The 19,444-nt window shown below is 40.0% G+C and overlaps 1 protein-coding gene across 3 annotated transcripts in view; it reads right to left on the bottom strand.

Annotated features, from left to right (window-relative positions):
• Positions 1–19,444, bottom strand: part of zdhhc8b (zinc finger DHHC-type palmitoyltransferase 8b) — a 134,887-nt gene that overhangs the window by 46,962 nt on the left and 68,481 nt on the right. The window contains exon 1 of one of the 3 annotated variants that reach the window (XM_041788009.1): positions 5,999–6,131. The exons of the other annotated variants lie outside the window; for them this stretch is intronic. The gene's annotated coding sequence lies outside the window, so the exon portion shown is untranslated. Of the gene's footprint in view, positions 1–5,998; positions 6,132–19,444 lie in introns of those variants that run through there. 3 annotated transcript variants of the gene reach the window in all.

The following is a 19,444-nucleotide window of genomic DNA, read 5'->3' as shown; positions in this document are numbered from 1 at the left end:
TATCAGTGTGGAAACATGTTAGCTAATGCCCATGAGAGCTGCTGCTGTCAAGAGTGGAACGTAGTTACAACACTACTTCAGGACATTTCTGATCGAGGATAAAGGTTCACAGACGCCTGCAGCCTGCATCACTCCCCATTCAGAGTTCCTCACCTTACTAAACGCAGCTGCTTTACCATCCTTTTTCAACTTTCTGGAGATAAATTGGAAAAACTGAGCCAGACCTGAAGAGCTGAAGGGGAATTTGTCATCCAAGTAAGTTTCTACCTATTATTTTATTCTTCTAATGGCTGATAACAAGACAAGCTACAGCTGGTATGTTATGTTTTCCCTTAAGAGAATATTGTGTCAGCTGTTGAAATGGAAATCTGGGCTGAAACACCTAGTTTTAGATTTGTAACCTGTTATTTCGCAAAACAAAACAGCTGCTCAGACATGCTGAGGTGGAAGAGCACATCGACAGTAGCCGAGGCTCACATTGCAAAATAGTGCCAAACATAGAGGCTTTTTGGCTGAAAAATAAACCGCTTCAAAATTTCTCAATATCATGTACAGGTGAGCAAGCATTGTTTTTTTGGCCCATTTTTACCTTAAACTCACTAAATTATAAGGAGAAACTGTACCCATCTACTACACTGTTTAGCCTAGCTTCAACTGAATACTAACTGAAAGCTAATGCCACTACTACTGCCCAGTACCTTATACATCTGACTTTAAAAACACAGAAATGTCCCTTTAAGTATTCCTGCTCAACTTAAAAAAGCCAGCCTAAGCTCTGCCTCTTTTCAATTAAAAAAATAACAAAAAATAACAAAACAAAACAAAAAAACAAGTGCACATAAATACGTATATGAATAAATTGATAAGGCAGAAGAAATGTGCTACAACAGCTTCTTCTGATTTGGATTATCCAGCTCTGTAGCTTTTAACATTTGTCGTTACCAATTTATGAACACACGGATCCACGGATCCCTGAGTGAAACTAATTAATTTCAGCCCAAAATGTTGACATTGTAAATATTGTTGGCCTTGGGGCTAAAGTGTTTTATTAAACCAGCCAAGAAGAGCTAATGAGGTTCTCTGATTTAAGATAATAATGTTAAAAACTGTTGAACAGTTCAAGACTGTGCTTTCACATGCCAGCCTGACTCCAAATTTTCCAGTTTCCACTTCCTGCTTCTTGTTCAGCTTGTGTAGCTGGTAGAAGCCAATCAGTACACTTTGTAGATTCCCAGCCAAAGCTAAGGGCTCATAGTGCCAAACCCTGTCTACAAGAGTCTGCCTTGTCCAGACTCAGCAGTTCTAGGAAGTGGAGAGATAAGGGGAACTGAGGTGAAACATGAGGAGGCACTCCAGAAATACAGCAGACGGTGGACAGACAGCACACTCACACATTTAGGCAGATAGTAAAAGTAACTCTGCTATGAGAGGTTTTTAAAAGGGGAGGAGATGTCGTTGACCTCAATGTCCACGCTTTAATGCACAATGAACCTTCACTGCCTAGTCGACCCCAGCAGTGATCCCTCCGACATAATTATGACTGTTTATCTGCAAGCGCCATCTGCAAGCTGCTCCGTCCACACCAGTGAGGTCAGTCCAATTCTCTTCTTGCTTCCTGCAGGAAGCTGAGGTTGAGCTTAAACTGAACGGGCACAAAAACACACAAACACAGGCTGCTCTTTAAGAAACAGCAATCCTCTCCGTCTGCTGCAGACATAATGTGGAGATTTAGGAAACTTTAATCAGGGATAGAGCGCACATTTACACCCATTTTTTAAATCAAGCACACAGAAAAGCAGCATGGTTAGGAGATCTTCTACCATATGATTTCATGAAAATGACTGGCACAAAGATGTCTTAAATGAGGAAAGTATCTTGGATAAATTAAGGCTTCCCTCCCACATTCACACCATGCTCTGTACTGTCATGTTGCTTCTCTGCAGGGCAGCGCTGGCACTAACTCTTGGATCAGCCGCTTGCCTGCCTTCTGTTCCTAGTGATATTTACAGAACAACACTCTCACACCTTTCCAAAAACCATGATTAAGTGGCCTGGGCAAACTGTCTTTTGCAGCTTACTCATGTCTTAGCTGCCAATCCTCTTGACCACATTTATTAACCATAAAATATGTTGTCACACAATGTGAGACACAACATATCTAAGCACATCTTTATTTTGTGAGTAACAGCAACATCCTCGCTGCACAAAAATGTATCACAGAGTCTGCACAGTCATGATTAACCCCAGACGCAGCCAGTGTCAGGCCTCTGAAAATCCTGGTTGTACTTTAAATCTACTTCTTGTCGCCGGATGCCTGTCTACCCCTGCAGAGCCCATCAGCCTAATGAACTGTTCATCAATCAGTTTAATGTACACACACACAGGCCCCGACTGGTACAGAGGTTGGCAGAGACGGATGGCACCAGACTCCGCCGGTAATAAAACAAGAAGAGATGTCTACACATATCCCTCCTCCCTCACAGACAGAGCTTTAAATCCGATACAAAAAGACAGCGAGGGAATCATCCTGGAGAGGATTGCGTACACACAACCTGTGAGGATGCCAGAAATGGTTGAAATGTGTTCATAGGATTCCACAGAGGAAAAGAAAGCTTAATAATGAGTTGGCTGTTACAAAAGCTTAGAAAAATATCTCGTTTATTTGTACCATCTTGACAGGAATTAAAAATTTAAATGCTAATGAAACCTTTATGAATGTCTAAATAAAATCAAAACGCACATAACAGCGTCCAAGTTTTAGTTTCTGTTACTGCAGAAATCTTTCATACATGTGGTAAAAGCTAGAAATACCAGCAGATGGTAATATAGCTTCATGTGGTAAATATTTGCCAGTCAGTGACAGACAGAGTTTATTCAAGGAGAAAGGCTGATGTTGTTTTTGACTTTAGACATCAAAAATGTCTTAAGTTCATCTTGATTCAGAGCAGGCATTTGTGCAATGTTTAAATTAAATCCTTAAAGCAACCTTAATATACCATATTCACAAAGAAGAGATAAAAGACTCGACAACATAATGTGACAACGTAACACAACAACATACCACGACATGCAAGAACATGACCTGGCAATGATACGTGTCATCCAAATGCAACAACATAATATGCCAACATAACTCAAGAATGAAATGCAATAACATATGCGTCAGTGTAATGCAACAACACAACGCGACAATGTAATGTAACAATGTAACGCAACAACGTAATGCAACAACGTAATGCAACAACGTAATGCAACAACTTAACAGAACAACTTAATGGAACAACGTACCGCAACAACGTAGTTCAACAACATAGTGCAACAACATAGTGCAACAACATAGTGCAACAACGTAGTGCAACAACGTAACAAAACAACTTGCATCAAACGACAACAATATGCATCAAAGTAACACATTAACGCAACACCATAACGAAACAATGTAACACAAGTCAATCTAACCTGAGAACATAACGGAACAACTTGATGAGACAACTTGATGCGACAACGTGATGCAACAACGTAAAGCGACAATGTAATGTGACAAGAAACCGCAACAATGTAACGTAACAACCTAACCCGACAACGTAACGCAACAACATACCACAACAATGTAATCGACGTTACAGTGTAACAACGTTACAACACAACCAAAAAAAAGCACATCAACAATGCAACGTAGCAGCGTAATGCAACAATGTATCAGTACAACATTACAATGAAAAATAGCAAAAAAATATGACAGTGTAACATTATGTAACAATGTGACACGACACAACATGGCATAATAACGTGACATAACAATGTCACATTAATTCACATGATGTGACACCTTGACATAAAACGTGACTTAACGTAATGTAACACATAACAACATGACATAATGTTATAAACTAATGCAACAAAACAACATAATGATACAATGCAATGCTATAGCATAAAATTACAATGAAACATAGCAAAGTAACAATCTAACTGGAAAGTACCATAACTGAGTAACAATGTAACATTACAACATACCATAACATAAAATAGCAATGTAATGTAAGGTAACGTTATGTAATATCACATGACATGACATTTTGATATCTTTAGGGTTGGAGGCTGAATAACTGACAGACTTCAGACTCTCTAAATGAATAAAAAGGAATAAAATAGTTGGTGCAAAATCATCCAGTGGTATACATGATGATCAGTGACAACTGAGATACACTAGCTCATGGTATTCTTAGTTTTCAAGCAGCTCTAACCATGACTGGGAGTACCCAATTTATTCTTATTTCAAGCTTAAAACATGCTCATTATCTTTCAGAGTTCTACCTGTCCTGTTGTGATCTGTAAAACTGTTGAGCAGAACAGTTATCTTGGAGGTGATTGAATGCTAGTACTAGCTGCGGTCAAACTGTTGCTAATGGGTAAACAAATGGAGCAGCTGTGGCTCACGGTCACTTATGTGTCATTGGGGAGGTTAGCGGTTCGATTCCAGCCAACTGCAATCCCCATGTCAATGTGTCCTTGAGCTCGACACAGAACCCTTAATTACTCCTAATGACAGTGCCAGTGGAGTGGAAATGTGTTTTAATGGGATTAGTTAATGCTTGTCCATCAGTGATAGTGTGTGATTAGGGGAATCTTAGCCTACATGTAAAAGAGCTCTGAATGGACAAAAGACTAGAAAAGTGTTACACAAGAACAGTCTGTTTACAGTTCTAAACAATAACTACCAGATGATCACATTTTTATTACACATTCTGTTAATGAGGAGTCTAGATGGAGTGTAAAAATGACAGTTTGCAGATGCCTTTTGTTTTACCAATGTACCAAAGCAGTTTGACAAAATAAATGATGTAGCTAAAAAGTCCTTTGACATTTTGAACTGAGCAAAAGTGTGCAGTAGTAATCTGAATATATCTTTTATTGTAGTATTAGTATAGGATTTATTGAGTATTGGTTTGTGTTTTCTAAATTTTCAGTTAACAATGTCTTTAGTTCCATATAAGAAAAACAGATATGGTCTCAAAAATAAAAAGGTCATCAATGTCAAGACAAGATCGACAAACTGACAAAATCCAGAGGTCTGAAAACCATTAAACAAAGCCTCTCCTTTAAACTCCTCGACCCTTTTAAGCATCATTACATAACATGCTCAACAATTATGCCACTTTCCTTTGAATCATTATAAAACCGGAGCACAGCCTCTTTCCTGGTTCTTGTTAAATGTCATGTCCAAAACAGAATTACACAAGCAGATATGACTACAAATATTTTCTCACTTGGCTCCTTTAGTACCTTGTAATTAAAAATTAATGCTGCAGAAAGTATGAGTGGCAATGTGGTGTAGAGCAGTGGGTCTCAACTGGTCTATTTAATGAGAAATTGCGACTCAAATTTTACCCTCTGCTGCTGCTTGGACCTTAAGTGGAACAGACTGAACAAAGAGACAGAACAAAATAAACATGTTTAAAAAGCAGACAGTCGAGATCTCAGGTACAGAACCAAAATTACTCATCATCACAGGAAAATGGAGTGAGAATAGAATATACAGATGCATGTCTGCTTCTGTACACCCTTAGACTTTGAGAGAGGTCTGGCTGCAGACCGTTCATTTCTGATGGCCACTCTCACAGACTGTTCATCCGAGACGCTGTCTCTATCAGAGTGGAAAAACATGCAACAACTTCTGAAATACATTTGGATTAAATTTCCATTCAGGATTAGGGAAAGGGTCAAGATAACAGCAAGGATAGGAAAAGATAAAAGTTGAAACCTGAACTCCAAACCCTGATTCCAAAGTGTTCAATAGCCAAGAACAGTCAGTTTACTGGAAAAAAGCTCATCCTCCATGGAGAAATTCGAACACAGTGTAGCTCACATAGCTCTGTTAGCTGCATAAGATACGTGGCTAATATAGCTACATAGCCAATGCAGTTACGTTTGCTAAAGCTCACATTACTAAAGCTGATTTAGCTACATTCATAGCTCTGCCCCCCTCTTTACGTACCTCCTCGCGGATGAGAATGTCCGCTGAATTGAATACTGACAGTGGCAAAGCGCTCGTGGAGTGATTTTGCTCCGCTTTTCCACTGAAATCAACGGCCGAAACACAGGCAAGAAAACACTTCATCTCATCATGAACAAATTCTACACAGGACCGAACACTGCCGTAATTCCGCCATTGAATCAACTTCTCACTGAGCTGAGATACGGAAGCTACAGCAGCCAATAGGAACACTCCCTCTGACCTGAGCCTGATTGGCTGCGAGTACTAGCCTCCTCATTGGCTGGGGCACCCCCATCCCTTGCTGGTTTTCTCAAGTGAGATAGCAGCGCCATGCCCCGGTGCAGGGAAAAAATAAAAAGTACGACATTAACTTTAAACTGTCTGTCGTCAACTTTGTGTTTGTTTAGTTCCTTACCAGTATTTAAAGTGTTTAGAGAGTGTTGAGTTGACAGAAGAAGACAAAAGTATAACTATGGTACTGTAATCATGGCTTAAAAATGTAAAGGTGATATTCATACTGATGTAAATAAATACTTTGATTAAATTTACCATATTTTTCCAGTTTTTGCTAAGCAAGATTTTTGTGAGAAAGGATTTAAACGCCTGTTCCAAATAGCCGCCTAGTCCCAAATAAACCCCTGGTCTGCTCAGGGATTGAGACAAATAAATGCCCCGGCTATTATTTGGTATTTTACTGTAGGTAGATACGGCATCTGTATTCATATCTATAGCTACATTAGCTTACGTAGAACCATACTTATGTAGCTAGTGTAGCTATGCTAGCTTTAGCTAAAGCTAAGAGAGCTAAAGCGAGCCACCGTTTGTGTAACTACTTCTAAAACAGGTCTATTCATAATTGAATCCCAGATAAGACCTCTGACCTTTCCCAGTGTTTTATTGATGAAATGTTTCTTAGTCTGTAATTTTTTAAATAAAGTTAGTTGATGAATGTTATTATTGGGCTTTGCTTATGAATAAAATTGAATTTAAAAAAAATGGTAAAACATTGTACCAGCAAATTACAGCACTTCAATAACACTGGTGCCAATTACCAAGGAACCAGGTGTCAATCTTTGAACTGGCTAATACTTCACATCCCCAGTCCCATTTTGGACCAAAGAGTGAAAATTGGCTTGGTAGCTAGAAATGCTCGTTCACACCGCTGAGGTGCCTTTGAATGAGGTTCTGAACCCCAAACTGCTCAAGATGCCCCCTATGTGCAGCCCCTCAGTCTCACATCTCTCTCTCTCAATGCATGAGTATTGATACTATGTATGCATGTGCGTATTTCAGGCCTATGTGTGTAAGTAATGTGTCTCTTAACAGAGTGTAAAGCTGAATTTCCCCTTAGGGATTAATAAAGTATACAAATTAAACTAAATTGAATTTTTAAATGTAATTTAAAGATATTACACCCCATTAGCAGAAACAACAGTCGTGCATCAGTCACATCCAGCCTTTGAGTAAACTAATGAGATAACATCATTGACTTTCTCTTTAAATTAACCTGAAACCAAACACTAAACACAACAACTCACTTCTAATTCATCATTCACACAACCCTCCATTGCCCGGGATTAAAAAGCTTTAACATAATCCCAGTCAAAGCCTGACTCCAGACTTCACACACTACAACACTTGTTTTGACAAAAGTCAGCATTGTGCTTGAGCCAAAGTCACAAAAGCAATCTCAATCCTGAGTGATTATACATTCATGTCAACTGGCAATATGCTATAATGCTACAGTGTTGACCATATAATCTAAACACCACTGACTTTCCTTTATCAATAACTTCTAAATGCTTCTATAGCACGTGTGCAAGGCTAAATCCAGAATACACAACTTTGTTTTTTTAACCAAACAAGAATGTCATATAGAGGGTCTCTGTGCAGCACAAGAAGCCTTTGTGTAGAAAACTGAGTAAGACACAGCTGCTTCACAGGATTTTTCAAGGCTAGTAGCCATTTATGGGTTTTTTTCATTTACAGTATGGACCATATGTTTCTTGTGAGGAGCACAGCCTTATGCTTTGGTGAAGGGAGTTTTCTGTGGTGTGGTAGTGGGCTCATAAGAGCCTTCACTGCAGCCCACATGTATTATGACGGACCGAGCTTACGTCCAGACAAGCTCTCCCACCACTGATGTCCAGATGTGCCTCCCTGTGGGTTTTGATCTAAAGCCTACCATTGTGCTGAAGGTAGAAAAGTAACTGTGGCTGGTATAAGAGTGTAAGTGTGGTTTCAAGCATGTAGGCACTGGTTGTTGCTCCTGTGATATTTGTATGTTGTCTCATTATTACCTGTGAGTTTGTGTCATTGGACGCTGACATGCTTGAGAGCTTCAGCCCTTATTTCTACTTACATATAACAAACACATTAGGTATGTTTTTTCCATTGATCTTCAGGCCCAGGTCTGCTAGCCAAGCTGCTGTTGACAACACTTATATCCAAGGAAGAAAACATCTCAAAGTTAAAAGCAGAGTCTCTCTGATGCTTTTTTGAGGAGCTAGTTTGGCTGCTAGCCAGGTTTGAAAGCAGTCAGCTGTAGATGTTTTAATGTACTGTCAACAGCAGGCATGCACTGTGAAACATGAGACTCATGTGGGCTAATGTAGTTTGGTAAAGCTATGACTTTGAATAAAGGAGCTCAAAACTTTGCACCACAGCCCATGCGGGTTAAAGTGAGTGCTCAGGGTTGAACTCTTTGACAAAAATTTAAACCATTTCTACAAGGAAATATGTGCTGGACAGTTTCATGGCCAGGTGCAATGACTGCACATCAGTAGCGACACTATTATTATTTTATTGCACAGCTGTGTTAAATACTTTTTCGGACCAATTATGCATAGAAACAGTCATCTTTTCTTGATAGCACACCACCATTAAGAATAACGAACTGTAAAAGGCTCACTCACAGTGCCTTCTCAAGGTGAGATGTCAGTGATGCTTTGCCTACACTATGAACATTGCAGAGGTATAATGGGGGAAGAAGAGATCCTCTCTCAGAGCCTTCTTCAGAGGTAGAAACAGGGGTGTAACACAGGCAAAAACGTGTATGCATGTGCATGTCAGACTGTATGTGGAACTCCCACTGGGCTGTGCTCTCTCGTGCTCCTGCACAAGGTTAGGACGCAGTCGCAGAGTCTGTCTCTCCCTCCTACGAGGCTGACATATGAAGGTAAAATGAATTTGATTCACAGAGCCAGAACACCACTGTTATAATAAAAAGGATCATAAAGAACAGGAAATTTATAACCGGCTGGTAAGACTTTGTTGTTCCTCCTCTTTACAGTGACGTTCTTGTTTGAGTGGAGCTTTTTCAAACGCTTTGATTGGTCCGCTGGACGACGTGCTTTTAGCAACACAGCTGCAGAATAATGTCAGCGTTATTGTTGTTGTCTTTGTCCACTGTTGTATTTTACTGGGAAACAAAGTGTTCCTAAACAGGACACTTTTATCTGGGAATACTCAGGCTGTTGCTGTCGTTTGCTGTGGTTGTGTAGTTGTCAGGACAGTGTGACAGTGAGCTGTTTTCTGGTTTTCCTTCTGTGTATGAGTTTGGCTCCACGTGTATTCGTTCGGTCTTTACACCCCTAGTATGCACTGACAAATACATTTACAAAACTGATGATAGCACATAAAGTAAACATGTAAGTGAACATGCTTTGGCAGACAGCAGCATATATATATATATATATGTTTTTGTAAAGATTTATTTTTGGGATTTTAGAGCCTTTAATGATAGAGGAGGACAGTGGATAGAACTGGAAACAGGGACGAGAGAGTTGGGGAGAGACATGCAGGAAACGGCCACAGGCCGGACTCAGGCTGCCCGTGCAAATGGGGCGTGCCCCAAACCACCAGTCCATTTGCACCCCTGAGAAAATATTCTTGATTACGCATTTTTGTGTAACAATGGACCATTTGAAGTGGCCCACATGACCCATAATTAGGTGGTCCTTCTGGCATTTGCCCAGATTCAAGATGGTCAGTCCGTCACTGACATCAGAAGACATGTTTGGTTTAATACAAGAAATAACTAACCTTGCAAAGCAGATAGATTCTCCCGTTTCTGTGTTTCTTACTGGCAAATCCATCTTGCAAAGTTTCCATCTGAACCGTTTGGGCCCAGTTAGAAAGTGACAGGACCAATCAGCGACAAGGGGCAGTACTTTCAGGCGCAGCAGAGTTGTGACGAATGCAGCAACAAGAGGCTGGTGAAATTATGGTGGAAGAGATTAGCATGGATGCTGCTAAAGCGCCAGTTTTATCAGAACTTGACGACATTTCTTCGTTAAAAGAAGAACAAAGACAAGCATTGAGTTGGTTTTTTTTTTTTCAAAAACAAAAGTCGTGTACTGACATGTCTACAGTCGCCATGGTTAGCGTTATGCAGCTCTCTATGGAGTTTATTCGTTGGTAGCGGTGCACCTCAGTTTGGGGCTACGACGTCGTGCATTTTGTTGATCTGATTGACACGTAAAGATGTGACATCCAATCACCCTCAGAGTTTTTTTCAAAGGCTCTGCCCTTTCCCAAACACCGTCTATGGAAGGTTTTCCAGATGGATGTGTGAAACAAATCCATCCTGCGTGTCAGGTTAAGTAATAACATCAAGTTCAGCTCATATTATGAAGGCTAACGGTTGCTTTAGACCATTGGTTCTCTACTGGTCTAGCCTTGGGACTCACCACGTGTTCCATTTTACAAATGATGAGCCAAAATTTCAGATGAATTTGTCAATCCTTCAGTTTTGTTTGATAGAAGATCGTGCTGTTTGAACCTTATAAAGAAATGTGACAGAACAAAGACACTGAGGAAAATAAGACATATAAAGAATAAAAAATCCTTGAAAGTATTATAGAAGATTCCTGAACGTTTCTGAAAATCGCTGATAAAATCAATAAAAACTGTATCTGAAAATTCCCTAAATCTTCCTTTGAAAATTGCTAAAATACTACTGGAGACGATTGCTGAAAGTTTTTGGGAAAAGTCCTGAAAGTCTCTTATTCCTTGTGAAATTTTCTTTAAAAGTTTGAGGGGGAAATGCCCAAAGAAAACACCCTCAAAAATCAACTGAAGTTTCCTTGATAATAAAGGAGAAAAATACTGTTGAGTTTGGATAAATTCTCTATGAAAATTCTGTAATAATTCAGGGTAAAAATAATTATATCCTTGCTGTAAAAAGCTTGAACAATGGAACAAAAGCACTTAAGAGACAGACAAACTAGTGACCCACTGAAAACAGCTCCACGACCCAATTTTAGGTCCCGACCCACCAGTTGAGAACCACTGCATTAAACATAATTGAAGATAACATCAGTTTTTTTTTTCCTCTGTGGAAGAAATAAACTTTTAATCAACAACATTTTTTCAAATTATTATTTTTTTTGTATTGAAGAAATTGCTGCACTGACAGTGTAAGTGCATTGCAGCATACATAAATAACAATAAAAATGTACATTAATATTTTCTTTCCAACTTCTTTTGCAATAAATCTTTTAAGAGATTGTACCTGATTATAAGCATCTAATATTAATTATTTTGGGGGAATTTATCCATTAAAATGCCATTTCAAGTGTATAACCCTGATTTTTTATTTATTTTTTTTTTGTCATGCAAAAAAAAAAAAATACAAACACAAAAAATATTTTTATATACTACATGCAAATTGGATTTCCTTGAAGGGGATTATTACAGCCATAAATATAGGAAACCAGGAAAAAGCATGCAATTTCTCCTCACGCCAACGATGTAGGAATGGCTGACTTTTTGTAACGAACAGGAAATATTGCAAATTCTACTGGAAAGAAAAAAAAAATACCCTCCAAAACATATGTAGTTAGCATTAACACAAAATATTAATACAAAGAAAAAAAACAGAACAAAAAAATCACCCAAAAAGCTGCAAAATTGCCATCATCCTCTGAGTTATTAACGGTTGGGTTTTTATGTTTAATAATGAATACATCCATTTACTAGTAATCTAACTCTGAACAGAGCCAGGATGGTTGTTTATCCCACATGCAGCCTGGATGCTAAATACTCAGTAAAGCTGCTGTGCCTTATTTCCTAACAGATATAAGAAATGCAGACGTTCCAATAAAAAAGGCATTTTATTCCATTTCAAATCTTTCCTTTAAGACCACATAGACTAAAACCACTTACTCATAGGGTTTTGTTCTATTAATGAATCCTCTGGCTAAAAGCAGCAGGTTGGCAAGCCATGAAAAATGCAGCAACGTCTCTGTAGAAGTTGCCAATTCGATTATTTCTTTGCAGGAAGTACACAGAGTTTAAAAAAATGAATGCTGTAATGATTTATTGATGGCAAAATAGCCTAAGCAGCAATTTAAAATCCAATCAAATGAAAATGTGAATTGAGTCAAAACAGATTTAAGCAGGAACACTGAATTAAATTAAAGCATCTTTTGATTTCAGAAGCGATTCCTCGGTAAAGAAAAATCCATTTGGGACGTTTCAAAAGACTCCTTCCTTATTTGCAGAGATTTAACATGAATGAACCCCATCCCTGCTGTCTTTGTGCCTGCGCTGCATTGATGTGTGATGAACAGGATGAAGTGAGGAATTCATACAAGTCCAAAATGTCCTTCACTTCAAGCTCAAACCTACTCAGCCCCCCTCCCTTCTGCCTTTTCTCAGTCGTTCCTCTTCATCCATCATGAGCCCTGAAGCTGACGCAGGTGCTTTCACTGAACCTCCCTGAAGAGCCCCCCCCCCCCCCAACCCACTCTTTCTCCTCCTTCATCTTTGTCTCCACGCCTCCCACCCTCTCTCCTGCTGAAGGAACTCATCAGTGGCCCCTTCACATCTGCAGGAATCTTAATTGTATATTGTCAAATGGGGATTTTCTATCCAGTGAGGAAGTGGTCTAGATCAGCTGGGGGACTGAGGGGAGGTGGATCTTGCACACTTCAATCCATGAGCAATAAAAGCTAAATATATGAACATATATACTTTCTAAAAATGCACACATATGTAGAAATATATATTTGTGTGTAGGTGCATATGCATGAGCATGCTTGTACATAGGGAAGCAGGCACACTCAGTCTTGGAGAGAAACAGCAGGATGGTAAACCTCCTAGGAGATGGAGTATGGCAGCTCTGTGATACCATAGCTCTCTTCCCTCTCTAGCTGCAGGGCTTGGAATGAAATGTGAAATGTTACTGCCGCTTCTTTCGCAAGCTTTCTAAAAGCACAGACGACAAACAAATATGATCTGAGTCTTGCCGCAATCATGACGTGTCAATACAGGCCAGGGCTCCACGTCCTACATGCTGCAGGAGGAACAAAGAATCCCATTGATTTTTATCAAGACAAGACAATGATTCTTTTAAGCATCAGAGGCTGACAGCCCCGGGCAGAGTCCCACCAGTGTTCTCTGGGAACTTTGAAACAAAGAGGGGGACAGACAAGAGGGTGGGAGGGTCAGTAAACTGGGTTGACCCGTCCTAAATGCAGGCCTTGTAGCTGCAGCACAGAGCAGCATGACGGCACATACATGACTGGGCACATTCACGCTAACATTGAACTGTTGCGTAATTGATATTACAGCAGTGTAACTGTTTTACAGAAAGCATCAATATGTTCTTTCACGTCAGTGGTAACTCACACGCAACTGTCCAGTGAGCCTTGCTCGCTTGGCAAACTCTTTGCCGGTTGTCAGATGTAAATATAGGTCGCTGATGAGGGACGGCTGCAGCTCCGACGACAAAAATAAGAGCTCCTCCTGTGATCCACGCTGGACTGGGCAACCATTCTTTCCAAAGCAGCATTTATAAACTGTGGACTGTAACATAAGAGGGATGGATAGCAGATATAAGAGCTTGGGCTAAAAGTAGTGGTACATAGGTTGTAGGGATACTTAGGTGCTTTTGGTACTTGGTAAATGTAATTACAGTGCCTATAAAAAGTACGTGGAGGTTTTACCCCCTTTTACAGATTTTATAAATCAATCATGGCCAATATAATTTAGCTTTAAGGTAAAACACCTCTTTAATGTCAAAGTTCAATGAAACAAAAATGTATTGTATAGTACTGTGTATAGTGTGCTAATTTTACACAGTAGGTGTTTAAGGGACTTAGAGATTGCACCTGTTCTTGCACGTCATTGCACCATTGTTGCACTTTTTTACATCTCCTGCTATGCAGTGTATGAATGCTCTGAACAAAATTGTTGTTGTTATATTCATTATGACAATGACAATAAACGATTGATTGATTGATTGAAAATATGTAATATAAAAACATCAGCTGCATAAATTTACACCCCTGTTAAAGTGACTGACTAAGTCAACAGAGGTCCAGCTGATTGGTGCTAGTAGTCTCACAACAAGTGAAACTGGGTTCGCCTGAGTGCAGTGAATGTGTCTGGAAGGTGCAGTCACAGGTTCATCAGTATTCCTGGCTACCATTACACCACAAAGACAAAAGAACGTTCGAAGCAACTCAGAGAAAAAGTTGATAAACAGTATAAGTCAGGGGATGGATACAAAAAGTCACTGGTTCATCAGCATTCCTGGCTACCATTACACCACAAAAACAAAAGAACGTTTGGAGCAACTCAGAGAAAAGGTTGATAAACAGTATAAGTCAGGGGATGGATACAAATAGATTCCAAGACACAAGGAAGAACTGTTGCAGGCCTTAAGCCTCCTGGCTAACAGCTGCACTATAAGGACAAAAGTATTTGGCCACATCTGTTAATAACTGAATTCAGGTGTTTTAATCAGACCTGTCGCTACAGGTGAATAAAATCAAGCACCTACACATGCAGTATCCATTTGCAAACATTTGTGATATTAAACTTATTGTTCTGAAGAGCTCAGTGGCTTCAACCCTGGTACTATGATAGATGCCACCTTTGCAAAAAGACAGTTCATGAAATTTCATCCCTGCTGGATATTCCACAGTCAACTGTAAGAGATATTATTAGAAAGTGGAAGCGTTTAGGAACAACAGCAACTCAGCCAAGAAGCGGAAGAGGATATTAAATCATAGAGCGGGGTCAGTGACAGCTAAGACACATGGTGTGTAAAAGTGCGGTGGGAGCTTCGTGGAATGGATTTTAATGGCTGAGCAGCTGCATGCAAGCCTCACATCACCAAGTCCAATGTCAAGTATTGGATGGAGTGGTATGAAGCACACTCAGACTGGACTGTGGAGCAGTGAAAACGTGTTCTGTGGAGTGACGAATGGTGCTGGTCTGTTTGGCAGTCAGATGGGTGAGTCTGGGTTTGGCAGGTGCTCAGAGAACATTACCTGTCTGACTGCACTGTATCAGCTGTGAAGTTTGGTGAAGGAGGGACAATGGTATGGGGCTGCTTTTCAGGGTTTGGGCTAGGCCTATTATCTCCAATCTTAATGCTTCAGCATACCAAGACATTTCGGACAATGCTATGCTTCCATCTTTGTGGCAACAGTTTGGGGAAGGCCCTTTCCTGCTTCAACATGACTGTGCCACAGTGCTCAAAGCAAGGACTATAAAGACATAGTTTGATGAGTCCCGTGTGGACAAACTTGACTGGTGGCCTTGAAGAGCCTTGAACTCAGCCCCATCGAGCACCTTTGGGATGAACAGGAACTGAGATTGCGAGACTGTCCTCATAAATGCTCTTCAGAAAGAATGGGCCCAAATTTCTACAAAAACACTCCAAAATCTTGTGGAAAGCCTTCCAAGAAGAGTGGAGGCTGTTATAACTGCAAAAGGACCATCTCCATTTTAAAGTACATGTGTTTGAATACAATGTTATTACGGTCCCTGAAGGTGTAATGGTCATAGCACTGGTCATGATCTTCTAGAGACTTTTCTTAAAATTCCAGGATGGATGCACCTTCGCAGAAACTCTGGGGTAAGGAATCTTTCTTGATTGACATATCAAATTAATATGAGTGAAAAAAGAAACTGGGAAAATATGGAAAATCAGAAAATGGCAGATGTTTGGAAATGGCATGCACTCAGGTTTTAGGACTGGATAGCTCCATTAAGGCATTTCCATTGTAATGGAGGGGAAATTAAAATCTCCATAATCAAATGATTAAATACTGCAATGGTAATCCTGTAATAAAACAATTAACAGTTATTTGATCATAAGAAATAAAAAGCAGCACCTTGTTCCTCCCTGAAAAGCCAAACCAAGATTTACAATCATCTGAATCTACGTGTGAATATCATATGAAAAGGCAGGCGTGATCTTGTAAAGCGCCTGCTGCTGGCCTACTTCCCTTATTAAGGGGATTCCTCTACATGCCTCTCCCTCTGTGCTCGGGTCGTGCCATCTGCTTCGCCTTCGCTGGGGAGTTTATTATTATGGTGCTGACAGCCCTGCGAATTGTGACCCTTAATGAAATTGTGGAGCAATATGTAAGGTCTGATCCTCTTAGGGGGGCTGTCAGGGTCTTTCTCACAGCAGGCGCGGCAGGCAAGAGCCAAGGGGCAGAGCAGCAGGAGCCGAGCACGAGCCATATGCGAGGATAAACGCTGATGTCAGGTCACTGCTGATTCAATAAGGGGGGGTTTGGAGGCTGCCCTGTTAGGCTTTTACAATAACAACATATTCACATTATGGGTGTGGGATTTCATTACTGGACTGTTAAGTGATTCCTGAGCGTATCATCTCCTGAAAGGCTCAGTGAAGTTGGCTACATGCTGGAATGAAGATGGATTGCTGTTATTAGACAAATGTATAATGCTTTTTCGCTGTATTACTCTTGTTACTCTGAGAATTCAGCTCAGGAGTAGGTGGAAGAATGTGGGATTATTTGCTGTGCAAAGTGACAGTGAAACCAACACTTACTATTTGTTTCTTGCAGCTTTATTAGAGCCTGCATGAGCTCTAACCACAGTGTGTTTTAGTCAATGAAATGCTGTTTCACAGGGAATAAATGAGAGAAACTGGTGTTTACTGAGAGCACAATTCAAGCAATTTAGTACAACTAGCTTTATTTTGTGTTGAAAGTGTTGGAAAGACAGACTCCGTCTATAAATACACATGCTGACCCAATTATAGGTGGAGTAGAGTCATCTGTGATTTCGGCTGTTTGAAGCCAGCCAAAAAAATCCCCTTGAGTCGCCTGGGTGGGGCTTGCCAATACTCTGAAAACAATTAGGGCCGGATATTTAAAGAAACAGACAAGAATCTATGCAGATTTTGTCAAACAAGACGTTCACTTTCCCTTGCATTTGCATCGGGAGGTTTAGAAGACAACAAATAACAGGAGTGAAATAAGACAGCAACTGTAGATGCATGTGTAAGCGTACTCAGCATGCACCGTGCAAACACTCCAGCCATATATTGAGCTGGTCATATCTGTCAGCATGCTATACGCTCTGTTCATGAGGTGAATCCAAATGTATCCGGTCTGAGTGCTCATGTGCATCCTTTTATCAGACCTCTGAAGGAAGTTTCTTGAAGCCTGAATGTTGTTCTTTCCCTGCATGCTGTCAACTTTTCCAGCTCATACAGAAGCCAGAAAGTCCCTGAAAAGGCCAAAAGGAAGGAGGTCTTAATGAGTTTTTAAAGAAGCAACAAGTGCAAACTCAATTCACCACCTTGCCAAACGAGGTGAAAACATGGTGTAAAGAAATAGTTCTGCAATTTGATGTTCATCATCAGCTTGAGGAGATAAAAAGCACTCCTGTCCATATGTACATGTGGACATCCTTATTCCTACACATCTAGAAATCGGGATGAGGTCACAGATACAAGAGACAAGCAGTGAAGATTATTTTCCTCAGGTGGGTGGCTGGGCTCCACCTTACAGATAGGATGAGATGTGGGAGCTCAGAGAGCCGCCGTTCTTTCACATCAAAAGGAGCAGGTTGAGGTGGTTTGAGCATCTCATCAGGAATCCTCTGGGTTGCCTCCCTTTAGAGCACTTTTACACTGCAGGCCACGCCTACCCATACATACCCTTTCACCCCATTCATTCTTCATTCACACACTGATGGCTGAGGCTGCAATGGAGAACTGGACATCAGCATTAGCTAATCCCTTTCATATGCATTAATATTTTATATTTACATGTAACCGACAAAGCAATTGGAGCAAACTGTTATGGTTAAGTGCCAAAGGACACATCAACATGTGATTGCAGGAGCTTGGTATTGAACCCCCAACCTTCCAACCATGGGGCATCCGACTACCTACTGAGCCACAATTGTAAACTTTGAGGCCTTTCTGCATAACCTTGCAAAGCAGATGGATACGCCCGTTTCCATGTCGCTCACTGGCAAATCCATCTTGCAAAGTTCCCATCTGAACCGTTATGCCTGGTTAGAAAGTGACAGGACCAATCAGCATTGAGAGGCAGTACTTTCGGGTGTGGCAGAGTCGTGACATGTGCAAGCAGCGACAAGAGGCTGGTGCAATTACAGAGGAAGAGGTTAGCCTTGGATGCTGCTAAAGCACCAGTTTTATCAGAACTTGATGACATTTCTTCATTTAAAGAAAAACAAAGAACAGCATTGAGTTGTTTTCTTTTCAAAAACGACAAAAATCACGTACTGACATGTCTACAGTCGCCATGGTTCACAGCGTTATGCAGTTCTTTATGGAGTTTACTCCTCAGTAGCGGTGCACACCTAAGATGTTATGTGTTTTGTTGCTCTGATTGGCCCGTGAAGCTGTGACACACAGAACGTTCATCCAATCACCCTTCGAGTTTTTTTTCAAAGGATGTGTGAAACAAATCTATCTGGCGTGTCAGGTTACTTTTTGCGGGCATTTTTGTAAATCTTTCAAGTACTACTTAATACAAAAATAATTGCAACCTTTAATGCAATTATCTAATTGCACAGCCTGGCATCACAATTGAAATTGCAATTGAGTTTCCTATGCAGCATTGGTGGAACAAAGGGGTGGCTTACAAGGCTAAAGCCCCAAATGTTTTCTCAAAAGCCCTGATCTTTATGGTTGGTATATTTCTGCAGTGTTATGATGCATTATGTAAAAATAAATAAGACACAGCTAATTGTAACATTGTATATTTTGTATTCTTGTAGCCAAAGTGAGAAAATCAAACCACTTGTTATACCAATAGTCCTTTTCCAGACAATGCAATGTAAAAAAGAAAAAAAAAAAAAGGGCATTAAAAATGTTAACAATGTCTGCATTTTCATGTCAAAATCTATACCATTTTGCTTTTATCTTTACACTAAATTTCTATTAACCCTATGTCACTTAAAGAAATAAGCAACATTTTCTGATTTTTTTTAAAGAAGGCAAAGTGAAATCACTTTTTTTTAACAAGATCAATAAGATATTGAATATCATGTTGGCTCTAAATGCTTTTTTTCTTCTTCCTCTTTTTTCTTCTATAATGATGTACTGATTTGTTGGCATTTAAGATCTAAGTTTGTATTAAAAATGGCTGTGTTTAAGTGTTTATTAATGCCCAATAAGCAGAAAACTTAAGGGTGCAT

Source organism: Cheilinus undulatus, linkage group 5 (genome assembly GCF_018320785.1).
Source record: "Cheilinus undulatus linkage group 5, ASM1832078v1, whole genome shotgun sequence".
Lineage (NCBI taxonomy): Eukaryota > Metazoa > Chordata > Actinopteri > Labriformes > Labridae > Cheilinus > Cheilinus undulatus.
This window is presented reverse-complemented; position numbering and strand designations above follow the sequence as displayed.